Below are 14,613 nucleotides of genomic sequence, written 5' to 3'. Positions count from 1 at the left end.
TTAGTGGAATAATGGTGCTGCCTTCACTATTAATAGTATGAGTTCAGGCTGATTAGTTGAGCTTAACCTACTTGTTTTGATAAGGTCTTAAAGTTTACTTCATTTTAAACAAGAGCAGAAAGCTCCTTAATGATGTTTATTAAGTATGAAACCATGTTTTTCTGTAGTGGCAGTGAAAAGATATGAATAGCTCAAAGGTGCCAAACAAACATTTTAAAGTATACTCTGCAAAATAAGTGACGCTTGCCTGTTTTGTTTCCTTAGATTTAGTGAAAATACCCCATCCACATAATAACAGGAAGAGATCTAGCACCAAATTTCTTTGTTAGGAGGTGAGCAAGAAATATTAATTTAAATATTTACTACTCAAAGGAATTAGTCACAAGCATCATTTAATGGAAGGATCAGCTTTGCTATCAGGAAACAATAAGTTGTGATTCTATATAGTAAACATTAACTAAATGTTACTTAATCTTGAAGAAAAGAAACCCAAACTTTAAATGCAAGTCCAGGGCAGATGTACTCAAGATATTTAAGAATTGCAAGCCCTTTTATCTATTGAATTAAATGTGCTGGCCAAATACTTTGTTTTCCATCAGGTTTCCTAAGACCCCTTCTCTGCTATATCCTCCTCCTTCAGACAGTGACAGCTAAGGAGACAATTAAGCCCTTAGGGGAGGAATGTCACCAACACAGGTCAGGACAGGAGCCCTTTCATTTCATAATGCAGAACAGTGGCTGGTGGAAGGACACTTCCCCCTGGAGCTATGGCTTTTAAAATAAAACTGCACATGAGTTCCTGTGCAGTTTCTACAGCTGTTCCTCGTCTCCCCTGGGCTCATCACCCAATTAGCGAAAGTTTTTGTGGTGAGTAACATGATGTGATATATCGTGCCATATTTCCCCCTGTGTGTTGTAGCTTGTGTCTATGCACACATCCTAGGGCCAGTCCTCTGGTTGTGTAGGTTGTGCAGACATATCAGGAGTTGGTAGACGGGCAGGGTGGCAAGCTCACCTGTGTCTCACATCAACCTGGAAACAGCCTGGACCCAGAAACTGGAAGTGAAGACAGCTCTGATAACTTACAGATTGCCCATGCAACCTCATCTGCAATGAAAACATTACTTATCAATCTGAGAAGCCACATAGCTCCATAATGGTCCAATTCTTCAACCACAGCTCTCAACTTTCAGCCTGAAGCTTATCTGCCGTGACTTGTAACAACAACCAGCCTGGTGGAGCGGCACTGAGGAGCACGGGGAGACTTGGCGGGATGGGGAAGGGCAGAGGAGGAGCTGTCTGTGCAGCCGACCACAGGTGACTCGGCTCCTGGGAGAAGCATGCTGGAGGCAGTTTCTGACATCTGGGTTGAGAAACAGCTGTGATTTGCTGATCTAAATAATTGAGATGTCTCCCTGGAATTAAATGTCTCCAGAGGCAACTCAGCATCTGAGCAAATTAGACAATCAGGAAGGATGTGGGATTGAGAGAGATGGAAGTCAGGTCTCCCGTCTCTCTAACTGTGTGCTAAACGTCTTTCTTGGGTGCCTTGCTTCCTTGCAGGAGATTTATATCAGGCAGCGTCAGTGCTGCAGCCTCCTGGGATCACCATGTGGAAGTTAGTAGCTTATGACTAATCCCGTCTCTGGTCATGGTATTTGAGCTGACAGACACACATCCATCTCTCTGTCAGTGCAGAATTCTTGCCCAGGAAGTGTTTCCAGCCCTTTGTCCAGTCTCTGTCTTCAGACACAAAATTTCCCTTTGGACGCCATTCCAGTCCAACAGTGCCAGGATATTTCCCCTTATATTTAGGCTTATTTTTCACTACTTTGATCTCTTTGTGCTACCCCACGCTGTTTGGCTATCTCCTCAGCTGCCAGTCCCCATGGCACTGTTCCAGCATTTCACTCCATACTTGTGTATCAAATGCTCAATTTCTCCCATTAAGCCTTTTCTTGAAAAAGCCTCTTCCCCTGGCCCCTAATCAATATATATTCTTGAAGAGACTCTGTATGAAAGCTTTATGTACTTATTTCCAATATATGGCTTTTCTGTCCTAAATGCTACATTAAGTAGCAAGGGGAGTAGGAGACAGAGGAGGCAGGAATCGGGAGAAAGGAAAGCAAAAATGATAGAAATACTTCACATTCCCCCAAAATGCATGAAGCTGTGCCTATTGCTTCACAATTAGAAGTGGGATTCAGCTGCCTTTCCCTAAAGTCTTTTGAAATGGCATGCATAGTTTTTGCAGTTTGTAGAATGCTGTGACTAAATGCAATTTCTAAAATACATCATATAGCAAAGGCTACCTTTGCTGGATTTTTATTTTACTTTATTTTATTTTTTAACCAGGATAATTTCCTGTGGCAGCCTATTTCTTATTAAAAAGCAAACACACCACTCCTTGGGTGCATGCTTCTGACATACATGAAAACTGTCTTTCCTTCCTACATGCCAAAGTTATAATTTTTAATAAAAATGCAAAAACTACAAATAAATACTTGAAAGCAAATGCTAACAAAGCAAAACTCACAAAAAGGGGGGGAAAATCCATCTCTTATGAAAGCAGTTTATCATCTTAGCAAGAGGTATATTTTCCAGATCATTATTCTCAAACATACAGAGTCCTTCTATCTGACCAGCCACTTAATTTTACATTCACATGTACATATTATGCTCATATGTACATAATGTTTCACGTTTTCTCTTGCTTGCTCCCTCAACAAACCCCATGCCCATGACTGTGTTTTATGTTTGCCAGTGCACAAGGCTGACCCAGGCCTTGGGCTCTACGCAGGGCCCCAGTAGTAGTTGGAGGTGACCACCTTCTACTCCTGCTAGGCCCAGGGCAGGCTGCACCACAAGACAATCCTGGGCACCAAGTCCTTATCAATTCAAGGGTCAGACTTGTGCTTGAGCCTGAATATCATCAGACTGTCTACACTGCCTACAGGAATATTTGAGCTCTGGCTATTCTCCAAAGCAAGGTCACAGCTAGAAAAACCCAAGATGAAGGGTGGAACTGGAGCTTTCCTTCCTACAGAGTGAAACCAGCACACTGAGGCACACAGTTCAGCAAATTAAAGTCCAAATTTTGGTGAGGCTAACAAAGATACGATACATGTAGCCACAGAGACTTAAGCTCTGGAAAATATATTTGGGGTGGTTATCACATTTGAAAATCAGGGTGTTTTTTATCATGCCTGGTTAGCCAGCTACCTCCGTAATTTAATAGACCGGTGTTGAGAAAATTGACCCTAATCCTTATATACTTTACAATGTTTGGTTTTACCTGTGGGAATTTTGAATTGCCAAGTAGAGCAAAGTTATATCTTGTTACCTTTGCCTCATGAATTCCTGAACATTTATATTTCAAGGACAGAAAGTGCAGAAGACAAATCTGCTGACAAAGACACAAAACCATTACATGCAAATCTCTCTTCTTGTGATTATGTATAAAGACATTAATGTCACAAATTCGTCTAGATGCTTGTTAATGCAACTTTTTTCACCTACAAAAGGTGAAAAATTACTTTTTTTTTTCAATGAACATTCCTAAGTATCTTATTATTTACATTTAAATGGCAGCCACATAAATACTGTATTAACACCTGTCTTATAACAATGATGAATTTATATGTAAATATGCTTCTATTTTGCTCAATGATTTTATATCCCTGCATAAATCAAAAAAGAAATGCATCTTAGTATTTAGCAAAAAGCCTAACATTTAAATTAAGATCATCTCACTGCCATGAAAGACACGGGAGTCATAAACTGCAATATTTTTGGGGAAAGTACACGGTTAATTACTCCCAGCACTCTGTTATGTCTTGGGTCTAAAGCTGAGAGCTGTCATACTGAAACTTGCAGGAGCTTTGGCTTAAAACTGCAGCAAAATATTACTGCTATGAACTAGATCCTTAGGATTATGCCAGCTGTGCTTCTGGACCAGAACACGACTCTTTTCTCATTTAAAATCCAGCCAATACTCATGTAAATTATGTGGGCTGATCTCAGTTTTGTTTTGGGAAATAGACAAACTGTGGTGAAACAGTTTTTCTCCAGTGGCTGAATTCTGCAGGGGCTTAGACCGTAATAAGCTTCTCTCCTATAGGCAACATTCAAAGCTTTTCACATCAGTGGACCTTTCATAAAGTTGATAAGAATATGCCCTGAAGATGTCTTTAATTGAGCGTTCACACATTCAATTTCTGTGATGATGCTATTGTTAGTTTTTTCTGAATAGCTCTGTTTGTGGTCATATAGGTACATGTATTTGTTGGCAGCTGAGCTGCATTCTCTTTAGACTCCTGTTGACTTGGGCAGAGGCTGTAGATTGAGCTGAAGTCTTGTTCACGCACAGAGAAGTCAATAGGAGTATTTCCAGGGACTCTGATGGGCTTTGATGGCCCTGGCCCAGGACAAGAGTTTATAGTGTTTGCCGCCAGAAAAAACTGAATGAGATCATCTGGTCTTATCTCTGGTTAATCACAGGACATGCAAATTTTATCCAGGTATGCCATCACTACAAGAACATGTTTTTTTCCTCAAGAGATTGGAAAGCGTGTGCCATGGCGAGGAGAAATGGAGGTGCCTTCCTCACTGTGCAGCACCCTGGCTGCTGGGACTGATGCTCCTTGGTGACTCTCGCTCCATTGCCAGCCACTGTTGCCAGAAAAGACTGCAAATGCTGGCCTGCCTCATCCCCTCACAGTGTGTGTGTGCACTTCATGCAGTCTTAAAAAATAAATACGGTTGTAGTAGGTTAAATCAAGAATGCATGTAGCTCAGTACTGCTTCCAAAAGTAGCAGATGCTTACAAGAAATGCAAAAAGCTGGGCAATATAAAATCATCCTTGTCCTAATCAGTAGTTTAGGAATCTCTTGAACCAGAGGATGGAGCTGGACCATCATACTGGACTAATCCAGAGGGACTTCATCTTCAGGAACTACCTTTTTATGTAATTATATATAATTTTTTTTGACCTCATTTATTTTGTTCCCAAAATCTGGATTAATGCCCTTTTTTCTTTTAATATATTTAATCTCATTATAAGAACTCTGTGTGAGGGTAAATCCACTTCCTTCTCATAAGCTGTCTCAATATTTTCCTCACAGCTATGAGGAAATGTCTTATTTCAAGGCTGGATTTTTCCAACTCCAACTTCCCGGTGCTAGATCTTATCAGGCCTTTGTCAGCGCACTTGAAGCAGAGGATGGAAAACAGATTTTTCTCTTTCCCTTCCCCTGTTGTATCGTATTCATGTTTAAGTAGTAGCCATTTAGATTTTTAAAATCCTGATCCAGGGGACCATTTAAGCGCATGATTTACTTTAAGCACGAAAGTAATCCCATTGACTTCAATGGGACTACGCTCAGGCTAAAAGTTAAATGTGTGGTTAAGTGCTTTGCTTGAATAGTATTTAAGTTCTTTTTAATTTCTTATTCTCTTTCATTCCTTGCTCATGATACTTGATCTGTACAATGTGTTAGAAGCACAGCATTTCAAGTAAATAGTTCAACATGGGATCACGTAGGTCACAACACAGCAATTTCCATTGCAGCTTTTGTGTAGCACTAAAGGAATTCTGACTGATGGATACCAAGGGCTTTTCTGGTGTTATTTTCTCTGAGGAGCTAATGCTCTTCATTCTTGCTAATTCCCTCTGCTGCCTGGTTTATTTGTTCAGCAGTGCCCTAAACAAGAAAGGTTTCCTTCAAACAATAGGCTGCTTTGCAGTGTGTGTGTGTGTGGTTTACTGAATCCAGACCTAGGGAAAATATGCTGGTCTTCAGCTGGTATGAATCAGTGCTGTTTGCTGAGATGAGGGAGATATGCTTATTTACATCAGCTAAGGATTTGACCTGCTACCTACTGTGTTAATATACAAATGTGTGCGTATGTGCAGTTAAACATACAAGACCCGGACAGATGAATAGGCCTTCAACAACCTGCTCTTGGGATAGGAGATATCTTACTAGAGATACCAGGGAAAAAGAGTGGAATGAAAAATTTCTTCCCGAAGTCAAGTAGGAAAATATGTAGTATGATACTATCTTCCAGTGCCTCTAGCGAAATACTTTTGATTAATGTTAGCAACAAAATCACATCTATACTACGGAGCTCCTGAAGCTTTCTATCATGTAAGGTGTTTCAAATGAATCTGCTTTACTTCAGAATTTTTAGGATTAATCACTGACCATTCCTGTGTCTTACATACATGTGGCCAGGTGCTCTGGCTCCTTTTGCAGACAAAATGAAGTGGCCATTTAAGATCAGCTGAGTTAGGAAGTTAAGTACTGCCTAACTCATGGTTTCAATTATTTTCTGAAGGCTTCTATATCTCTCTGTTGACCAGATGCGGAGCAAAACCATTTCTGCAAGGTGCCCAGAATGTGCAGTGAGAGTACATCTTAATGCATAGTACTAGCCCTGTACTCCAGATTTTTGTCAACATTCCAGAGTAGAACTTTTTGTCATGAAATCCCATATCAGTAATTTGCATACACTGACTATATTGGACATAACAAAGATCCAGTTCTTAAAGAACTAAATAAAACTCAACTTGAATGAGCAAATGGCTATGTTCTTCTGCCCAGTTTCCAGCTGGAGCTGGAATGATTTTTTTACTCTACATCTCCATATCTTACTAAAATCTTAGCATAGAGGTGAAAAATTGCCCTCAGTTGCAGAGGAGATATTTCAGTTTTCCAAAGCTCAAGAAAACCAGTGAAGTATCTAGTTTTAGCACTTTTGTGAGAAAACTAATATGTTCCATGTAAATTCACAAATAGGAGGCTACCTTTAATATGCTTCCAACATTTTCTCCATTGTGTTAAATAACCAAAATGAGCCTATCTTCACAGATATTTTTACATGCATTACCTATAGGAAACAAAAATTAGGATATCTGATACTGTGCTGGACATTAATAAATATAGCTAACCCAAAAGCTAAGTGAAAATCTAGAAATACTTTGAAGTGTTAGAGTCTAATCCCGAAGTAAATTACTGTGCTATGTTATGCTCAGTAGGAGTTTTCCTTTATCTTTTATGACTTTAACACTTGGATTCAAGTTTTCAGAAAGATGATGATTTAGATGTGGTAACTGCCATCTCGTCTGACTGCAGATGGTGCTAGGAAATGGTAGACAGGAATCTGTACAGCTTGAAATAATTTCTAACGCAGTTATGCTCTAAGTGTGAATGCTCAGAACCTGCCAACTTCCACGCATGCTGGAAGTTACACGTAACCATAATTTGCAGACTATCTATGAATCCCATTTTGGTCCGTGCCGTACAAATATTAACAGGAAATCAAAGAAGAGTTTAGGTTGGTAGGGACTTCTTGAGATCATCTGGTTCAACCCCACGGCTCCAGCAGGACCACCTAAGGAAGGTTACCCAGAACCATGTCCCATCAGGTTTTGAGTACCTCCACGGATGGAGACTCCACAGCTTCTCTGGGTAACCTCTTCCAGCGTCTGTCCACCCTCACCATAAAAAGTGTTTTTTTTGTGTTCAGATGGAACCTCCTGTGTTTTCTTCATGCCCAGTTCGTTCTTGTCCTGGCACTAGCACCACTGAGTCTGTCTCTTTTGTCTACATTCCCTCACGCGGGTTATTTATACTTATTTATAAGATCCCTCTGAAGATCTCCAGGCTGAAGAGTCCCAGCTCTCTTGGCCTCTCCTCACATGGAAGATGGTCCAGTCCCTTAATTATCTTTATGACCATTCACTGGACTTGACCCAGTATCTCCATGTCTCATGTACTGGGAGGCCCAGAACTGGATCCCACACTCCAGGTGTGGCTTCACCAGTGCTGAGCAGGGGGGGAAGGTTGACCTCCCATGGCCCACTCCCATGGCAGTCCTCTTCTTAATGCAGCCCCAGATGCTGCTGGGAAACACTTAGAAATAAGCCAGGTCGTGCTGAAACTTCATGTCATATCAATGAGATTCATCTGTCCCAGTTTTAGAGATCTACATTTAGGTTAGTCTGCTACATTCACTTTCTACTTGCAACAAAAATAGGGTCTTCCAAACTGTGACTCAACTAATTTTGAGGTCAAGGTCTACAGCAGATCAGTTCAATTGTGGCTTAGATTAAAGCTCTTGGTTGGCTACAAAGAAAGCCTAGCTCATTGGCTGAGGTGAACACTGTGCACACTCAAATCTGAACTGAAAACTCCCATATTCTTTTCTTAGTCCTTAGTATTTCACAGCACCTGGAAATGTCTTAAGAAACTTGAAGCATCAGCAAATTCCCAACTTTGCCCAAATGGTTTCATACCAGAACTGAAGGAAACAGGGGGAAAGAGGAAGGATTTGAAGGTAAATGTAGTTGTCCTGTGCTGCCACATGTGCATCTTCATGGGCTTTCTACATTTTTGTTGTTTTCAAGACCAAATTATCTGTTGGTGGGGAATATGGAATTGTATTTTACTTCATATATTTCCATTTGGAGAGGCTGTCCTCGTCAATGCTTCCCCTGGCATTTTAGTACCTTGTGCTCTTTCATGTCTCACCTTCATTTCCCTTTCTGTCTTTTTTATTTTTTATTTGCTAATTCTCATTTGCTCTGAACTCAATGTTTCTTTTTATTCTCCTCCCATTTGTCAGGTCTCTGTAATTGATGTTGTTTTTTCGCAGTTTTAAAAGCTCGGAGTTCTGAGGCAGCTGCACGGGGCAGTGTACTAGTTATATAAAAGGACAGCTGTAAAAACATGTGCAATGGCAATTAAGCAAGAACTGTTAGAAGCATGAAGTCATTAATTCTAATTGCAGTAATGCTGTTCTTAGAAATTGCTTCTAATATCTGAAATGGAGAAAAAGACAACTTCAGGCAGCATTCCAACTTTACTCCTTCCACTTCCGTGCTACTGCAAGCAAGGGGGCTGTGTTTGTCCTCTTACTGGTTATATTGAGGAAGTGTGATCTTCAGACATCCCTCTTTGGACTTTCGAACCCTCAGGCACTGGAGCCGGTTCCACTTTAAATGCAGCAGAAGCAAGAAGCCAAGTTTCTAGTCAGAGGATTATTCTTCACCAAAGCAATTTCCAGTTTCGCAGAATATTATTAAGGCCCTATCGTGAATGCCTTTAATTAATTTTTCAAGAAACCAGCAGATTGGGGCAGTTAGCAGCATCTTCAAGAGTTGTTCAGCACATCAAAAACTACACACTGATAATTCATTCATCTTAATTTCATTAAACCCCAGAATTGTTTCCAACAAGCAACCACCCTTTAACTAGCTGATACAGAACTGAATGATGAAGATATGCTTAAGCAAACCAGATGAAAACACACGAGGAACCCTGTTCCTTTCAGTTGCAGGCTGAAAGCTGATATATTACATGTCTGCATGCAATAAAACTTTTTTGTTTTAATGTTCCTAGGGAAGCTTGAAACTAAATCCTTGCAAAACATCTGGTTGAAAACTTCAGCATTTTAATATTAAATGCTTCCTGAAATCTGTTTGTGTAACTGTACCATGCAGATTAGCTTCACAGATTTATAATAAATTGTTTCTAACTCATTTTGTTATCCTTACACCGACTTTGATATCTCCTGCTGATAACATAACACCAGTAATAGTGCTACTCCAAGTTCAATAGTTAGCTGATATCTCAAGCACAAATTCTGAAGACAACCACATCATTTTTATGTTTCAGCTTCATACCATCTTACCTTCAACTCTAAAGCTTTCATTCTCTGGTCTGTAGAAGTATTTAAATCCCTTTATTTCATACTTTTGTCTTCCCAAATACAGTGTTCAGTATCTTGCTATCACTTACTGGCATGCTTGGTCCCTCTTTTCTTTGTAGAGTCTTTGGATTAGACGTTAAGAAACTTTGCACAACTCTGTGAACAGCAGATGTCCCTTTACTGCTGGGACTGGCATTTAGAGCTTTGTGTCAAAGGCCTGGAGTGTTTGTGAAAAAAAATTCAGCAGTGAAGTGGAAGATTTTTTTCCACACCTAATAGTCTTCCTGAATGTCCATGGATAGACAAGCAAAAGGAAATCAGAAGTCTTACACATTTTAAAACACATCAAAACTTCTGAAGATGGTTCCTCCGACATCAAAAGCTTAATAGTTTCAAATAAAGACACATTAATTAGTGATGCACTAAGCTATGCATGCTGATTTCATGCCTTCAGCTGGTTTCGTGTTTGCGTGGAGCACAGTGAAGGGCCTTGATGTGGCCTTGCCTGACCCTCCTCCAGACAGGGCAATCACATCGGCAGGGCTCGTGAACTTTGAGATAGTGTCATGCTAACACAGCTGTGCCACTTTTGAGGCCTGAGGTGATATTTCTTTTTACAAGATATGTAGCTTGGTCTAACTCCAGCTATTTAACTTAGGGTAGCCTCAGCTCCTTAGTCCTTCCAGCATGAGTGAGAGCATCTCTCTCTCCTGGCTAAAGAAGGAGCCTTGTTTCCTAACTTCAACTACTCAGGTAAAGCTCAAAGTCAGACTGAAGAAGGGTTCCCATGGCTTCTGAATGACAGGAGAAAGTGGAAACCACTTAGGGGCTCCTGAATTACTGGAAAGCATTAAGACCAGAACAAAACAAAATAAAAACTTCAATTCCTATAGCCTTAAAAACCATACCAACTGCTAGCAAAGTGTTGTGCGTGCTTTAGATTAGGCATGTAATCAGACAATAGGCCCCCAGTAGGATTTAATGTCAATTGAAAGCAGTGGAACTAATGGTGTGCTTACAAATAAACCTAATTAAGATTTGGTAGAACTGGGGACTATTCTATAGAAGTATCAAGAGAATTAATGTCGATGTATAGCACTTTGCATGCCTCGTGAAGACTGAAAGCAAGTAAACATACTTTCAGCACGATCACTAAATGACTGGCCTATCTCAGGCATAAATGTGAAAATATATAGTAGAAAACAACTCTTCCAAACAGCAAATAATTGTATAAATACAAAACCGGAACAAAATCCCACAGCTAATGTATAACACAGGAAATTCCATTTCAACATATTTCTTGATTCTTAATCCTGCCAGGTGGAATGGATCAACAAAAAGGGAGAAGTCACAGTACACTGTAAAAAAATGTTATACATTTGTGGAGGTCATCCAGTAGGACAGAAGGCAACTCCAAAAATCAGCTACAACTCCCATTGCTAAAGTTCAGTTAGGTTCAAGTTTAATGTTGATCTGAATCATTGGAATTATTTCAGTTTGAATTTATCAGATTCTTGCAAAAGCCCTGTTTTTCTGCAAATCCCTTTTCAAGTTATTTCCTTTTTTTTTTTTTTTTTTTTTTTTTTTTTTTTTTTTTCCCAATATATACTTATTACTTTCAGTAAATATACAGCAGTACGTAAATAACAGTTGAGCTGGGGAGAAAGAGAGTTTTGCTCACAAAGGCTTCTTCAGATTGTGTCCAGCACGAGAAGCTGTTAAAAGACTATATCTTAATTTGCAGCCACAGCAGTAAGCTCTGAATCATCTGCTTGTATTAGCTTGTGAAAAAATAGGCATGTCAGTACCACAATGTGGTGACATGGCACACTATTGGTGATTGAATTACTCAAATTTAGAAGAACACATTAAGAGGAAACAGTTGAATATGGCAGCTGATATAAAAATTGGAGATATCCACAATGGGTCAGTACCAGACAGATTTGAAACATTAAAAGAAAATAGAATGGATATTCGATATGTAACCTGAAGTTATAATTTTGGAGATTCCTGTTTAATTAAATTCAAAATGAAAATGTCAGAGAAATGATTTCCAGAGTGAGCACTACCAGTAATTACCTTTCAAGAACAGAGTGTTGGGTTCCCAAGTGCAATTCAAAGATTAAATATAAGTCCAAGATTAACTTTAACAGGCATAATAGCTATAGATAATTTTGTCTTCAGGTTGAAATTTCCTAGGTTTCTTATACCTCCTATTTCAACCACCAAATATGTAAAAAATAACATTGGAGCAAAGAATTGGGATTTATTTATTTATTTATTTATTCAATGAATAAATCTATATAATAATGCCTGTTTCCATTTGCTTACATAGTGGGTGTAATACGACACGAAGAATAACACCTAGGATGATGCAACACACTTCACAATGTTCAAAATCAACCGAATTGAGACAAAAGAGCCTGACATGCATGAGGCTTCATGTCTCAACCTTAGCTTATTTCCCTGAAGGACTAGCATTGCAAGGTGCATGAATGTGTTTGACTGTGGACCCACACGGGCAGTCAGAAGAAGAGCAATTCTGAAAACAAGACATGGAGTCGGTGCCTGAGGCAGCCTCCAGCATCTGCACACTTTGACAGGGGTGCTGGTCTCCCTCCCCATGGGTCTGAGGCTGGCTGCTTTCTTGCAAATTGCTATGAGCTTTGGGTGTTGTGTTGGACTGCCATTTTTACCCTAGATCAAGTACAGTTTTCTCTGTATTGAGTCAGGCTGCTCCTGGCAGGGGACTGCAAGTCCTTCAAGGCTCCTTGCTTGGTATAGTCACAAAAGATAATTTGAAATATTTTGTACAATGATGAATCTTGGTCAAGAAGTCAGCAGTATTTCAGTGAACCAGCAATTCATATATATTAAAACAAAAAATGAATTCCCCTCCCTTCCACCATTTTCAGAAAATTAGAGTGGAGCTATCTGAATATGTAATGCAAGTCAAGGACTTGCACTTCCCATTAAAAGCTAACGGGTTCTCCATTCTTCCTGACATGTTTTAAGTAGTAATAATAATAAAAAAACAAGTCCCTTGCCTAAGCAGCACTAGTCTTCCTGGACCTTGACCATCAATCACCAGTTGACTCTTATGAACTACGAGGTAAAGAAACAAACAAAAAGGATGTATTAAAAACTGATGTTACGGACCACTAGCCACATATACCTACTTTCATTGTCCCCTCTTTGTCTTCAAGGGAGTACTGCTGGTGAACATCACAGGTGCGATACTACCTGCCAACAATACTTGTGCATATTTTATATCAAGCATCTGCTAGCATTTAAGTATCTCATTTCAAAGTATCTAAAACTTCATGCTGCTCAGATCCCAGATGTACTTCAGACACATGGGTTTACTGAAGAAAATCATTAAGGGGGCAAAAAGCCCAAACATCATCAAGAATAATGATGTACAAAATGCCAAGATTTGCTTTTTTCATCTCAGGCTCTACTCATATGCCAGACTGCACCTGGATTCCCTAATTCTTTCAACTTTTGTATCTTCAGAATGTATATGAAGAAAGCCGTGACGCAATTCAATGTTTTTTATAGCTGAAGAGATTAAACGTTGGAAGTTATTTTTAGTCAAACTAATTGTAGTAATTTCACTAAGAACATAAACTGCAGATGTCTCCTAAGGTAAAAAGCAAGATGACTGACAAGCTGTAAAGAGAGGACTACCGAAAAATAACAGATCCGTATCGCGTTCAATTATGTAATTCTATCCAACACTCCCCCTAGTGGTTTTGGCCACACGGCTGAGCACGAAGTCCCATACAAGCAACCTCCCCCCAGCCTAATGACAATATGTCCCATTAATAGGATTAAGTACCTTGTCATCAGATAAGTCGAACATGGCAAAATCCCCGTCACTCTGAGCAATTAGATCAGAGCACAGCCCCAGCCCTTCCTGACGCGGGCAGCAATTTTTCAGAGGACACGTTTCAGTATTAATGGTAAATATGCTGGTTTTTAACTTTCCTTTGGCAGTGGGTTTGTATTTCTTTGCAAAATTAATCGGTATTTCATTATAAATGTAAAGGTAAAATGTGCAAGTGGCTGTAGAAGTAAATCCAGGATATAGATAAATCCCGGCTCTTCATTTACATATGCAATTGCAGCTGATAATTGCATCTTCCAGAAGGCTGCACTGCCTAACAAGAAGGAATGTAAACACCATGTTTACCTTATGAGATGAGGACTATAAAGTGTAATTGCATGGTTTCTAAAAAATAAACCTTTCTTAAACCTTACTCATGTAACTTTTTTTGGGAGGGAAATATAGTAAAAGTCTTTTTTGTTTGTTTGTTTGTTTGTTTTTTGTTAGGAATTTATTTCAATTGCTGCTGTGTTTACTTATAAAATGATCTAATTGCCAGCTTCTTAGCACACCTATTACTGCCTTTGCTATTTTAAGTATTATCCTGAAGGACAATGAAAGCGGTCACAAATTTGGAGATAAGGAGGGGAACAATATTCTAGAAATTTCCTTTTCAGAACCTAGCAATAATGTTTAGCATGGATTTGTGTATAACATGAACTAACAATAAAAAGAGTAAAAAGCTTTTAGTGTAAGAGAAAAGAGACAGACTGAGCTTCATAATCTTCCAGTTTTATATTTTTTGTGTCCTGGTTCTATTACACCACTGTGTAAACTCAGTGGAATTGATCTATTAGTATGAATAAATAGAGTACGAATGAGGTCACCTTTTTACTCGTGTTTTTACTAACAGTAGGAGTATATTATAGATCTGAGAAACCATACTTAGAGAGTCAGAGACAAAAATAAAGGGACTTGTATTATGCTTAGTAAAAATTACCTAGGCATTTGGCCATCACAAAGATCCTTATATCTAACTTTATCAACCTGTTTTTTTAACAGAAAGACC

Source organism: Netta rufina, assembly GCF_964035555.1.
Source record: "Netta rufina genome assembly, chromosome: 2".
NCBI classification, from domain to species: domain Eukaryota; kingdom Metazoa; phylum Chordata; class Aves; order Anseriformes; family Anatidae; genus Netta; species Netta rufina.
Note: the sequence above shows the minus strand (reverse complement) of the source record.